This window comes from Aquila chrysaetos, chromosome Z (assembly GCF_900496995.4).
Source record: "Aquila chrysaetos chrysaetos chromosome Z, bAquChr1.4, whole genome shotgun sequence".
In the NCBI taxonomy this organism is placed as follows: Eukaryota; Metazoa; Chordata; class Aves; order Accipitriformes; family Accipitridae; genus Aquila; species Aquila chrysaetos.
The window spans coordinates 25,183,568-25,194,578 of NC_044030.1; positions in this window are offsets into that span (position 1 = coordinate 25,183,568).

Genomic DNA, 11,011 nt, shown 5'->3' on the forward strand with positions numbered 1-11,011 from the left:
GTACCTGGAGGGACACCCTGTCATTGCAAACTACAGAGCAGGAGAATATAGGAAGAGACAACACTGAACTTCCCAAGGCAAAAAATGTCAATTTTGTCATTATTTACTTTGATGCTTTTATGGAGAGACAGAGGAACTTTCTTTAGAAGGTCTGTAAAATGGAATTTCTTCTTATCAGAAATTGATTTAGATTTAGACTTCTTGAAACAGAGTTTAGTTCACAACTAAAATTGTCTTTTAAGTATTACACAGCACAGCAATAATAACTGGGTACAGAGCTACCTGCCACACAATTTCTGTCTCTCAGAGTTCATCCCAAACCTCTTCCAACTATGTAAGAGCTCACACATCATTGCCTGGAAAGACCAGCTAGTCAGGTCTGTGAATAAGCACACATACATTAACAAGTAGATTGTCTCAGAAAGTGAATTGGGGAATAAAAAGAGAGAGAAAGAGGATCAATAGCTTTCTCAGATTTCAGTACAAACTCTTCTACACACTACGGGTAAAATTATAGCAAGTTGGTTAGCTCATAGCCCTGGAAATTAAGCTTGTGCTTCCTGCCATATCTAACATGTTGTGCCACTGGACATTCAATGAGTATTTAGCAGATTGTACCACATTTATACAGTTTAGATAGCCCTTGGCAAGCCTACACAATCTTTTAAGGATGGGTGAGTACTCGCACACTTTTTCATGAGACCTTTGGTCAGTGAATCACACTGAAACCAGCAGTAGGATTTGCAAACAAGAGTTTTATGCAACAGCGATCATTATTCCACATAGCAGGAAGCTTTTCCTGTAAGGTACTGATACCCCACATCTTGAAGCCAACGTAGATCAACATCAATGGAGTGGGAGCACATCCAACAGCCAAGACTATGAATTCCACAGCTTGCAGCAATATACACCAATTGAAAAACAGGCAGATATCCATCTTCCATCTTTGAACACCTGCAGATGAAGCTGTAACAAGCTGATTAGTGGTTTTTACTTTTTTGCCCTTGTCTAATCAGCTACAGTAAATCAGTTGTGCCTGTGCCTTCTAGAATCCAAAGGAGGATAAGAGAAGCTTCTGACTTGATTCAATTTCATTATTTAAATATGAAAGTCAGCAAAAGATATTTTAAAGGAAAGGTTTATCAAAACAGTTTGCTTTGTTTCATAAATGTTAACCCCATCTCTATTTTATTCATATTGTATGTAATTATAAATAGTGTTTCTTGTAAAACACAAGATTTTTTCCCTCCTCTAATAGATATTCTAGGATTATGTTAATAATATTTTAGTAGAAACTGCACTAAAATTGTTGATGTAAGTGAAGAAAATAAAATGCTGCAGCTTATCAGCATTTCTCACTTACTGTTAAATATCAAATTGCAGAAATTGCTTGGCTAGTTTATATTAAATATCTGGAACAGTGTTTGTGCTTACCTAAAAAATAATCTTTTTCAACTGTAGGAAATATTGTTTTGATCTGATTTATTACGATCCTTTTAGATAGTGAGGCTAGCACATTTAAAGACACATTCTGTTTGTTTCATCTGAGTCTCTTTTTATATAATTTATAAATGCAACAACATGCCTAACCTTGAAAAGAGTGAATGTAGCAAGACTGGTCTTGCTGCATTATGGTGAGTTTACCTTTACAGAAGACTAAATAGATCTTCAAATAAAGTATATAGTCCAAAAATTCCATTGGCACCTTTTCTATAGATTACCCAAATAAATAATTGTAAGTATCAATGTCTCACATTATTCTGTCTCAGTTCAAGCAAGACATGGCAGCATTGTTGTCTTGAACCCCCTCTATAATAATAAGGAGAACTGTGAACCCCAGAAGTATTTGTCACCATGTGACAAGGTTAGATGCCTTGTTCCCAGGCACCTGTATTTAAGCATTTGAGTTGTAAGTGAGAGCAGAGAACTAGCCACCTCAAAAGGTAATCAAGACTAGCCAGGTGCCAGAGCACAGTGAGGGCCAGCTGCTTCCTAAGGACCGGTATCTCTCCAGACCGAGGGAGTCAAGGGAAGCCCCAGGGCGGGCAGGGCAGGGACCTCACCAGCAGTCTCACCATCCCAGGAAGGGAGCCAGGCAGGTGCTGGGGTGGGGGTGGTGGTGAAGCAAGGGCAGCCCCAAGTCCAGGGCCTTTCACAAATCTATGAGGATGGGGCAGGTCCAAAATCAAGCCAGGAAGTCAGCCCACAGGTCATCATTGGTAGGGTCTGTGGGCAGATGTGGCTGGAGACCAGCACTCCTAGGTAGGGGCCAAAGGCCCAGGGCTGAGCTTAAATGGAGCCCCTGTGCCCATGGGGGAGGGTGGCAGTCCATCACATGGGTAAGGATCCCATATGAGGCTGATTAGGGCCACTAAGGTCGATTAGTGCCCTACCAGGAGATTACCAAGAAGGGATATTTGAGGAAGATGGAGACTGTCTTAGTGGCCTTCTGTTTGGCTTGCTCCAGTTTGTCAACATTTCTTGTACTGCGTATCCAAAACTGGTGCTCTAGCAGTGCTGCATAAGGCAGGATAATGACTTCCCTTAATCTGTGCTTGTGTTAGTACAGACCAGGATGCTGTTGGCCTTCTTCGCTGCCAGGGCACACAGCTAACTCATGCTCAGCTTGCTGTACACCAGGACCTCCAGCTCTTTTCCAGCAGAGCTGCTCCCCAGTTTGTTAGTTGTTGCATTTGTAACATCCTAACCTGGATACAAGAATATTGCAGGAGAGGGTGTTCAAAACCTTGCCAGACTTGCAATATAGTCAGTGAATAAAGCTGCAAACTGCAAAAGAAAAAAGTAGCTCAAAAATTCAAAGGTTAAGACAAATGAATGTTGCTCAAGGGAGTTGAATTCTGTCCCTGCCTTTGTTGTGCAGACCTTACGTTGTGTTTGCATGTAAGTAGCAGTTCTGAGAATCATGAACTTGATATTTCATAGAATCATGGAATGATTTGGGTTGGAAGGCACCTTTAAAGGTCATCTAGTCAACCCCCCCCTGCAATGAGCAGGGATGTCTTCAACTAGATCAGGTTGCTCAGAGCCCTGTCCAGCCTGACCTTGAGAGTTTCCAGGGATGGGGCATCTACCGCCTCTCTTGGCAGCCTGTTCCAGTGTTTCACCACCCTCATCATAAAAAATTTCTTCCTTATATCTAGTCTGAATCTACCCTCTTTCAGTTTAAAACCATTACCCCTTGTCCTATCGCTACAGGCCCTAATAAAATGTCTGTCCCCATCTTTCTTATAAGCCCCCTTTAAGTATTGAAAATCTCCCTAGAGCCTTCTCTTCTCCAGGCTAAACAACCCCGACTCTGATAATTTTTGTGGCCCTCCTCTGGACCCGCTCCAACAGGTCCATGTCTTTCTTGTACTGAGGACTCCAGAGCTGGACACAGTACTCAGGTGGGGTCTCACCAGAGCGGAGTAGAGGGGCAGAATCACCTTCCTCGACCTGCTGGCCAAGCTTCTTTTGATGCAGCCCAGGATACAATTGGCTTTCTGGGCTGTGAGCGCACATTGCCGGCTCATGTCCAGCTTTTCATCCACCGGTACCCCCAAGTCCTTCTCTGCAGGGCTGCTCTCAATCCCTTCATCCCTCAGCCTGTATTGACACGAGGGGTTATCCCGACCCAGGTGCAGGACCTTGCACTTGGCCTTGTTGAACGTCATGAGGTTCACATGGCCCCACTTCTTGAGCTTGTCCAGGTCCCTCTGGATGGCATCCCATTCCTCAGGCATGTCAACTGCACCACTCAGGTTGGTGTTGTCTGCAAACTTGCTGAGGGTGTGCTCGATGTCTGTGTTGCTGATGAAGATATTAAACAGTACCAGCCCCAGTACTGACTGGTTCCTTGTCTTAGAGTACTTGATGTGTCAACTTTAATGAGTTTATTTTAAGATAGGTCTTTATAGGCAATTAAACAAAATTTTACTAAGTTCACTAAGTTCTTCTCTTCCCTGCAATTGTTTTTCATGCAGTACAGAAATAATTTTGTAATTTTATATATAAGTAGTAATAGCTGTGTCTTTTCTGGTTTTTTTCCCACTCTTCAGCTTTTTAAAACAATAGCAGTATCTAAAAATGTTTCTCACATTCATCTTGAAATGCCATATGAATATTTAATAGTCCAGTTTCAAATCTGCATATGGCCAGCTGTCACAGGATGGCACTACAGAGAATCCGGTATTACTTTGGCGTAAGCTACAGAGTCATATCCATCCCTAAGTCTAAATTCACTTGATAGCTTAGAGATGTAGCTATCGTCAAGTCCAGGAATAAATCCTTTGTTGCTTTCATCTTGAATCTCATTGCTTACTTGGCACAAATTGGCTTCCGTAGATAATGGATGTTGAGTCTCACCAGTGAGCAAGCCGAAAAGTTCGTTCTCTGTTGTAAAAGTTGTAAATTTCTCCAGCAGACCTGCAAAGGTTTGTGGTATATTCATTTGAGTTTTGTTTTATCTTTCTTATGCTATCCCTGGAAGAAACTGGTAGATGGCTACAACTGAAAATTATTATCTTGTGAGCTGGATTAAAAATAATCATCAGACTCATAAGTGTTTTTCCTAACTGTAACTTAACAAATTGAGAGTAAGTATAGATGTAATGGGCAATAAGATCATGAAACTGTAAAATGGTTACCAACTTAGGTGACCATCACAGTCCAGCTGTTCACCTACTAAATTGCTTCTTTTCATTTAGTTGGTAGCAGTTCTTTTAATTTTCACATAAAATCACCTGCACTTTTACTGAGAAAAGAGACGATGAAATTTAGCTTAGAATTCACCTCTTATTTTAGTAGGATAAATGCCCCACATTCCAGCTGTGTTTTAAATTTTTAAACTTTCTTCTCAAGCTCCTAGGTGATAGCTATGAATTCAGGCATAAATCTCTGATTAAGACTACATAAATCATGTAATGCTTTCTAGAATACTTTTAGGATTGGAATGCCTACTAATAAAATCTCCAAAAATTATGTAGCACTGATTATCCCCCAGAAACAAAAAATGCTATACAAACTGTGCACTCAGTCTTCTATTCCTAACTCACAGTAATAGCAATGCAGTCCAGATGTGTGGGTGAAGTCATCTGTGATAATCCACGAAGGTTACTTTCACAGCTGTTAAATCCTAAGGTGACTAAACTCTTTGGATATGCCTATCCTAGTATATTCCCTGGCATATTTTTGTCCTGTACCTAACATTGCCCAAAATTATCCTCGGGTGTGATTTGGGAGTCAGTATTTATGGGGGCCTTTCCCCCTCTGACACGTAGTTTGCTTGCAGCCCCTCTTTTGGAGATCCACCTAGAGACTTTACTAGAATAGCTGCAGTCATTTTATGCCAGTCAGCGTTGATTTTCAGGAACACTTCCCTGGCACATTTAATTTACTGGTGTGGATGAAGCCTGTGAGTATACTTGGCATCAGCTGCAGTAGCCCTCTATGGTGTTTCAGGGTGCATTCTCATCTGTAGGGCAGGAGAAAGGGAAGAGGGATTCTCATTCACATGTTTCTTCTAAAAGGGACACCGATTTGTGCATGATGAAGTGACCTAAAACTTACCGCTTGTCAGAATGATCTCTGCAGAGTAATATAAAAGCACTTTCAAACTACTAATTCCCTAAATATATCCCAGGCTGTGAGTCCCTTAAGATTTAACTACATTGCCCTCTGTCATTATTTGCTGACACTGCAGCCGCTGAAGAACTTCAGCATGTCAGCATCACTCAGACAGCAGAAATCATCTTGTCCAATGTCGACTGCATACTGATATATTAATTATTACATAAAACATTACCCATGCACAAACTGTATGATGCTCAGGATCTCTGATGTGTTACAGTCTTTCTAATGTGGGCAGCTAATACTAACAGCGAAGACAGAGTTGATCATAAGCTGTTTTGCCTGGACAAAGCTGAGTCAGCAGGGTTTACCCTCTATCCTTCATTTGTCAGTGACACTTCTGGGTCACAGTCCCAATGGACTGCTCCAGCAGCCAGTGGCTGAACTACATAAATACTCTTTTCCCATGGCCACATACTGGGACTGTTAAGAAAGGTGTCATAGCACTGGAAATGTCTGGTTAGGGGAAATTTAAGATTTCTTTATGCTACCAGATTAGCCAAGACCACCTTAACAGAGTAGGATCTGATTCCAGAAGTTTTTCTTGTGTTACACTTGAGGGAATGAGGTCTGTAGTTATGAATTATTTAGACAATTCTTGCATGTGGCTGCTTTTAAACAAAATAAACAGCTGAGTTACACGTAGCAGTAATGCTTCAAGAAAAGTGAAGAATTTGCATAGGTTTATTCAAAATTGTAAAGAGTATCTGATTGTAACAAGTATTCCAAATTGGAAGCTCGTTAGTGTGTTTTTTAATACTGGATCTCTTGAAAAAGTGTCAGGGATTCTTTAATGACAATAAGCTGTCAGGCCAAATTGTTGTGCCCCATTTTAAAAATGGTACCCTTGAACAGATTCTCCCTTTGAAATTTGCACTACAGCACATGACCGGAAATATATTAGACAAAATGTCACTGCCAAAGTCTCTGATACCATTTCATTTCATACTCATTTTATTCCTCTTATCCCTGAAGATAAGAAGAACCCTTCTGGTTTCTCACACAGCCAATTCCAGCAAGGAATATCATATTACAATACAAATTCTGATACAAAATAAGAATATTTTAAGATAAATTGGAAAAGTAAGGAAGAACAAAGAATTACCAAGAGTTAATGATATAAGAGTATTTTTCTCCTGTAATTTATCTGCTGTTTGGCCATGCAGGCTGATGGCATAACACACCCAGACCTATGCTGTTGGTTTTTGCTAATATAACTTTCCAGCCACTGACATATCATGGAAGTATCATTCTATGGAAATCTTACTTCTGCTTAATTTTCTACTTTATTGGATTTTTTTTACCTTTTGCTTCACTTCTTCCAAGCTTGATATTTGTACTAAATTCCCACTGAATTTTTTTTTTTTTGCTTGCACTCTAATGATGTTATTGGTTCACTGTCTTACTGTAACTAGCAGTATTTTATGGTAGCTAGAGAATTTTTAGATTTCCTGCCACTCCTGAACTTTTTTTTTTTAAAGAATAGTACTTTTCATCCACTGTTATCAGAATTTGTACTGTTTTTCTAGACGTGTGTTTGCAAAACTTATATTTCTCTGATTGATAGATTCAGGACAGTATACCTCATGTTACACTTCAGAAATAAAATTATAAAATTTTTCCTTGGATAGCACCTGTTATCTGACAGATTTAGATAGCTGCTATTGTTGATCTCTGTGAAGGGATGCATCCTACTGGAATAAATATATAATCTGTGTGCTGGTTCCACAGATCCAGCATACAAATAAGATGCTGCATCTTATGACAGCTTTTGTAAGCATTAGAAATATCAGGAAGAAATTTTGCTATGAAACATTATGTATGATCTGCTTCACCAATGTACAATGCTTATTCTTGTAACGTGCTGTACAAGAACCTCGCATACAAGAATTCTGACCAAGAAACTTTCTATCTATCTTAAAATGGGGAATTTTAAAACAAAAAGTGAGTATAATAGCTTTAAATTTCACACAATCAAACTACAACTTACAAGGTGTTTGAATGAACTTGCAAGACATAAGCCCATTTGAAAACCTGTATGCTACTGGATTTTTTGAAGCTATATAATGTATGTGAGATCAGTGTCCAGGGGATGCTAGAAAATCTAGCTTTTATTTGTTTCTGTGACTTTTAGTAAGTTTATTGCTTTATGAAGAGAGAATCCAGTCCTTGAATCCATATTCATTAAGAACCTCAGTAATGCCATCGAGATCCCCTTTCAGGCGTGCCCACGGTACCCAAAAGTGTCCATGGTCACAGAATCTTTACAAAGCAAGGACAATTAGATGAAGAAAAATATCAATGAAAAAAATTTGTTATGTCTGGTCTCCTTTAGATCACTGACTCACTGAAGGAATATCATGCAAAATTACAGAACACCAACATGCAAATAATCTGCAGAAGCATTGGAGGGAAGGAGGATGCAGTTGGCCACATTGTCTTTATCATAATGACTTCCTGTAAGAATTGCCTGGTCTATGACTTAGTTGTTCGTAAATATCAAATTCTGCATTAGCAGACTTACCACTGAATTTCTTTGTATATCATCTGTGCATAAATCTTACAACACTTTAATTATGAGTCAGTTTTTTAAAGCTTGTGTTGTTCCATTTTTATGGAATAATAGGACAAAGAAAGATTTGATACAGATAAACTACAAGTGTCCCTTTAACTTACTTAAAATAAATCTAATACATTGATTTCTTTGTCCTATCTCAGTCCAAATTTTTCTGATTTCAAAGGGCAGGTGCTATGAGGCTGGAGATTATATGCTCTAGGCAACAGGCAGTTAAAAGACCAGATCTTCATTTTATGTACAAAATGTAGACTCAACCTTAATAACAGTTGTGTGCCACACCTTAATAGTGAGCTCTTTTATACAAGGTTCGTGAAAAACTTTATATAACTTTATTTAAAATATAGTAAGATTTATTTTACTGCAATGTAGAATAGGGATTGCAGGGCATTAGTGACAGGATCCTAAAAAGATACAGCTTTTCTATTCACCTTCAGATAACATTTAGAGATGGAGCTGAGAGGAAGGAGTGAAAGAACATGAACTTATGTTTGCATGCTTTTTGGTTTTAAACATTTATCAAATGATTGCTCAAACCTACTAGTAGACAAGAGGACTGAGTTACATGGAGTAGTTTTTATTTATCTTCAGACCTGGGAAAACAAGGGCACTGGCAAACTGAACTTTCCCCGCTCTCTTTCATTTGACCTGCTGTTCACATTTTCTGGGGTAAGAGTAAATGTCCAGTATTATGCCTTTTTGGTGCTTGTTTTCTCTGTTAAGGCCAGCCAGGCCACTTTGTCAGTTTGGCTAAGTATAAGCTTAGACACAACTAAGACTACTTTCATTCATGGTAGTTATTTACTGGTTGCTAAACAGGGCTAGGATACTGAAGAGCTCACCAAGGCTTATAAATTCAGGGTACATTTTTTAAATGTAAAGTCTACTTGTAAGACTGGCTGTCGATTAAAAGTGTAGCAAAACAGGAGTTAAAAATTGGATCCATACATGGTGAGTTGCCTGTTTCTGAGACTCAGGTGTGTGAATTCTCCAATTTTGAAGGAACACATGGTTTCAGCAAAACATGATCTCTTGATATTTATACACACATTAAGGAGGATGTTAAAGAAAGTCAGGAATGCTGCATCACTGTGATTTAGATGATCAGTTTATTTTCTAATATTCCATTCTTTTATCTTGAAACCTATCCTACACCTCATCACGATGGCATTTTTGTTTGACGAATGGGCTTAGTCATCTTTTTTTGAAAAAGCAGGTAGTTTCTACCAGCAGGAATGTGAGATCTACCTGAAAAAGAGATATTGACAAGATATTTTTAGACATCCTATTCATTGTTTTCCAAATATCAGAATATACAGAACAATTACAGTAAGTACAGCAGGTATTACTGGTGAAGCTTGTGGCTTAAAACCCACAAGAATTTGTATTATGCTAGAGATTAGGGCTTCTGCTGAGGTCTCTTGAACCTCCTCATCACCTTTGCCCAAGGTGAAAAATCAGATCTGAATAGTTGCTACAGAATTATATTAAAAAGGATTAAGCCTTTTGTTACACTTAACTGACCAATAGAGATTTCTGCAGTACTCAGGCATGCTGAAGCTCATCCATGGTGTGTGGCAACTTCTTGAAGCTTCTTAGCAAACATCTGCCAGTGGCTGAAATTTCTGTCTACCTCTCTAAAGCATTTAAATTTATCTAAAGCAGAGGATTTCTAAAATTCTTTGGAAATCTAAAACCCATTATCAGGGCAATGAAGATAAATTATGAGAACTTCCAACTCTACTGCAGCGATTGGTGCCTTGAACACTAAATGATGTGCTGTATACTGTCACACGGTGTCTTCTTAGACCCATCTGTTTGTACTTGGCATGGATGATGAATTCAGACAATTCATCATTTGGTTCCACACAGTCTCTTTCTTCTCTCAAGCTTTACAATTACAGCTCATCTTATGTCTGTCTCATTCTAGCCTTGCTTCTGGAAAGATGCCCAGTGATTCAGGTAAAGTTAATATAAATTAGGAATACTGCTTGGTATCTTTTAAAAATGGAACATTTCTCCAGTGAAGTGAGACAGACTTACTTAACTTTACCACTATCTGCATTTGCATAACTTAGAAAATCTGTTACAGTTTTGACACCTATAATTTTGTTCTTCCTAGGTTACAGTAATATTTGGTGTTCACATGAGTCCTGTCAATGTGTGAAAAACATAAAAATGGAAGAGCACTAAGCTCAGCAGCCACCCAATGCCAACTACAGAAGTATTCATTATATTTACTAACTAACTATTCATATTCATGAACTCCAAGTAGTTTTTAAGGTGGATCAATTAAATTCACTTTCCCTGTAATCATATTTAAAGTATTTCTAACTTTTAACCTGTAAACCCATATCTAAATAGAAATGAAGCCTAAAAGACTCAAATATAGATATTAAAATATACTTTACCACTATTAAGCTTGATCTAGTTCACACCTTATCAATTCCCCTTCACTGTGAAATGAAGTTACACACAAAACTGTGAAACTACTCTAGAGGTACTTTTATCTAATAAACTAGTAATTTAGCCTTCTTTGCCTTTGCTTTTTGTTTCATAGGTATGAGAAATTACAAAATATTAAGATTGTTAAGTACTGTGTGGGAAAAGTGACATTCCAGGTTTATATTTTTGTAAAAAAAACAGTATTCTGCAAAACTGAGGATAAATTTTAGAAATGTAGGAAAAATTCATCGAAAATACTTCCCTATATCTGTTTGTTCTGCAGAGACCTTGAGAATATCTCTTCCCCCTTCTAAAGACTTTTTTTGATAATAAGAAAAAGGAAATTTATTGCTAAAGAAACAT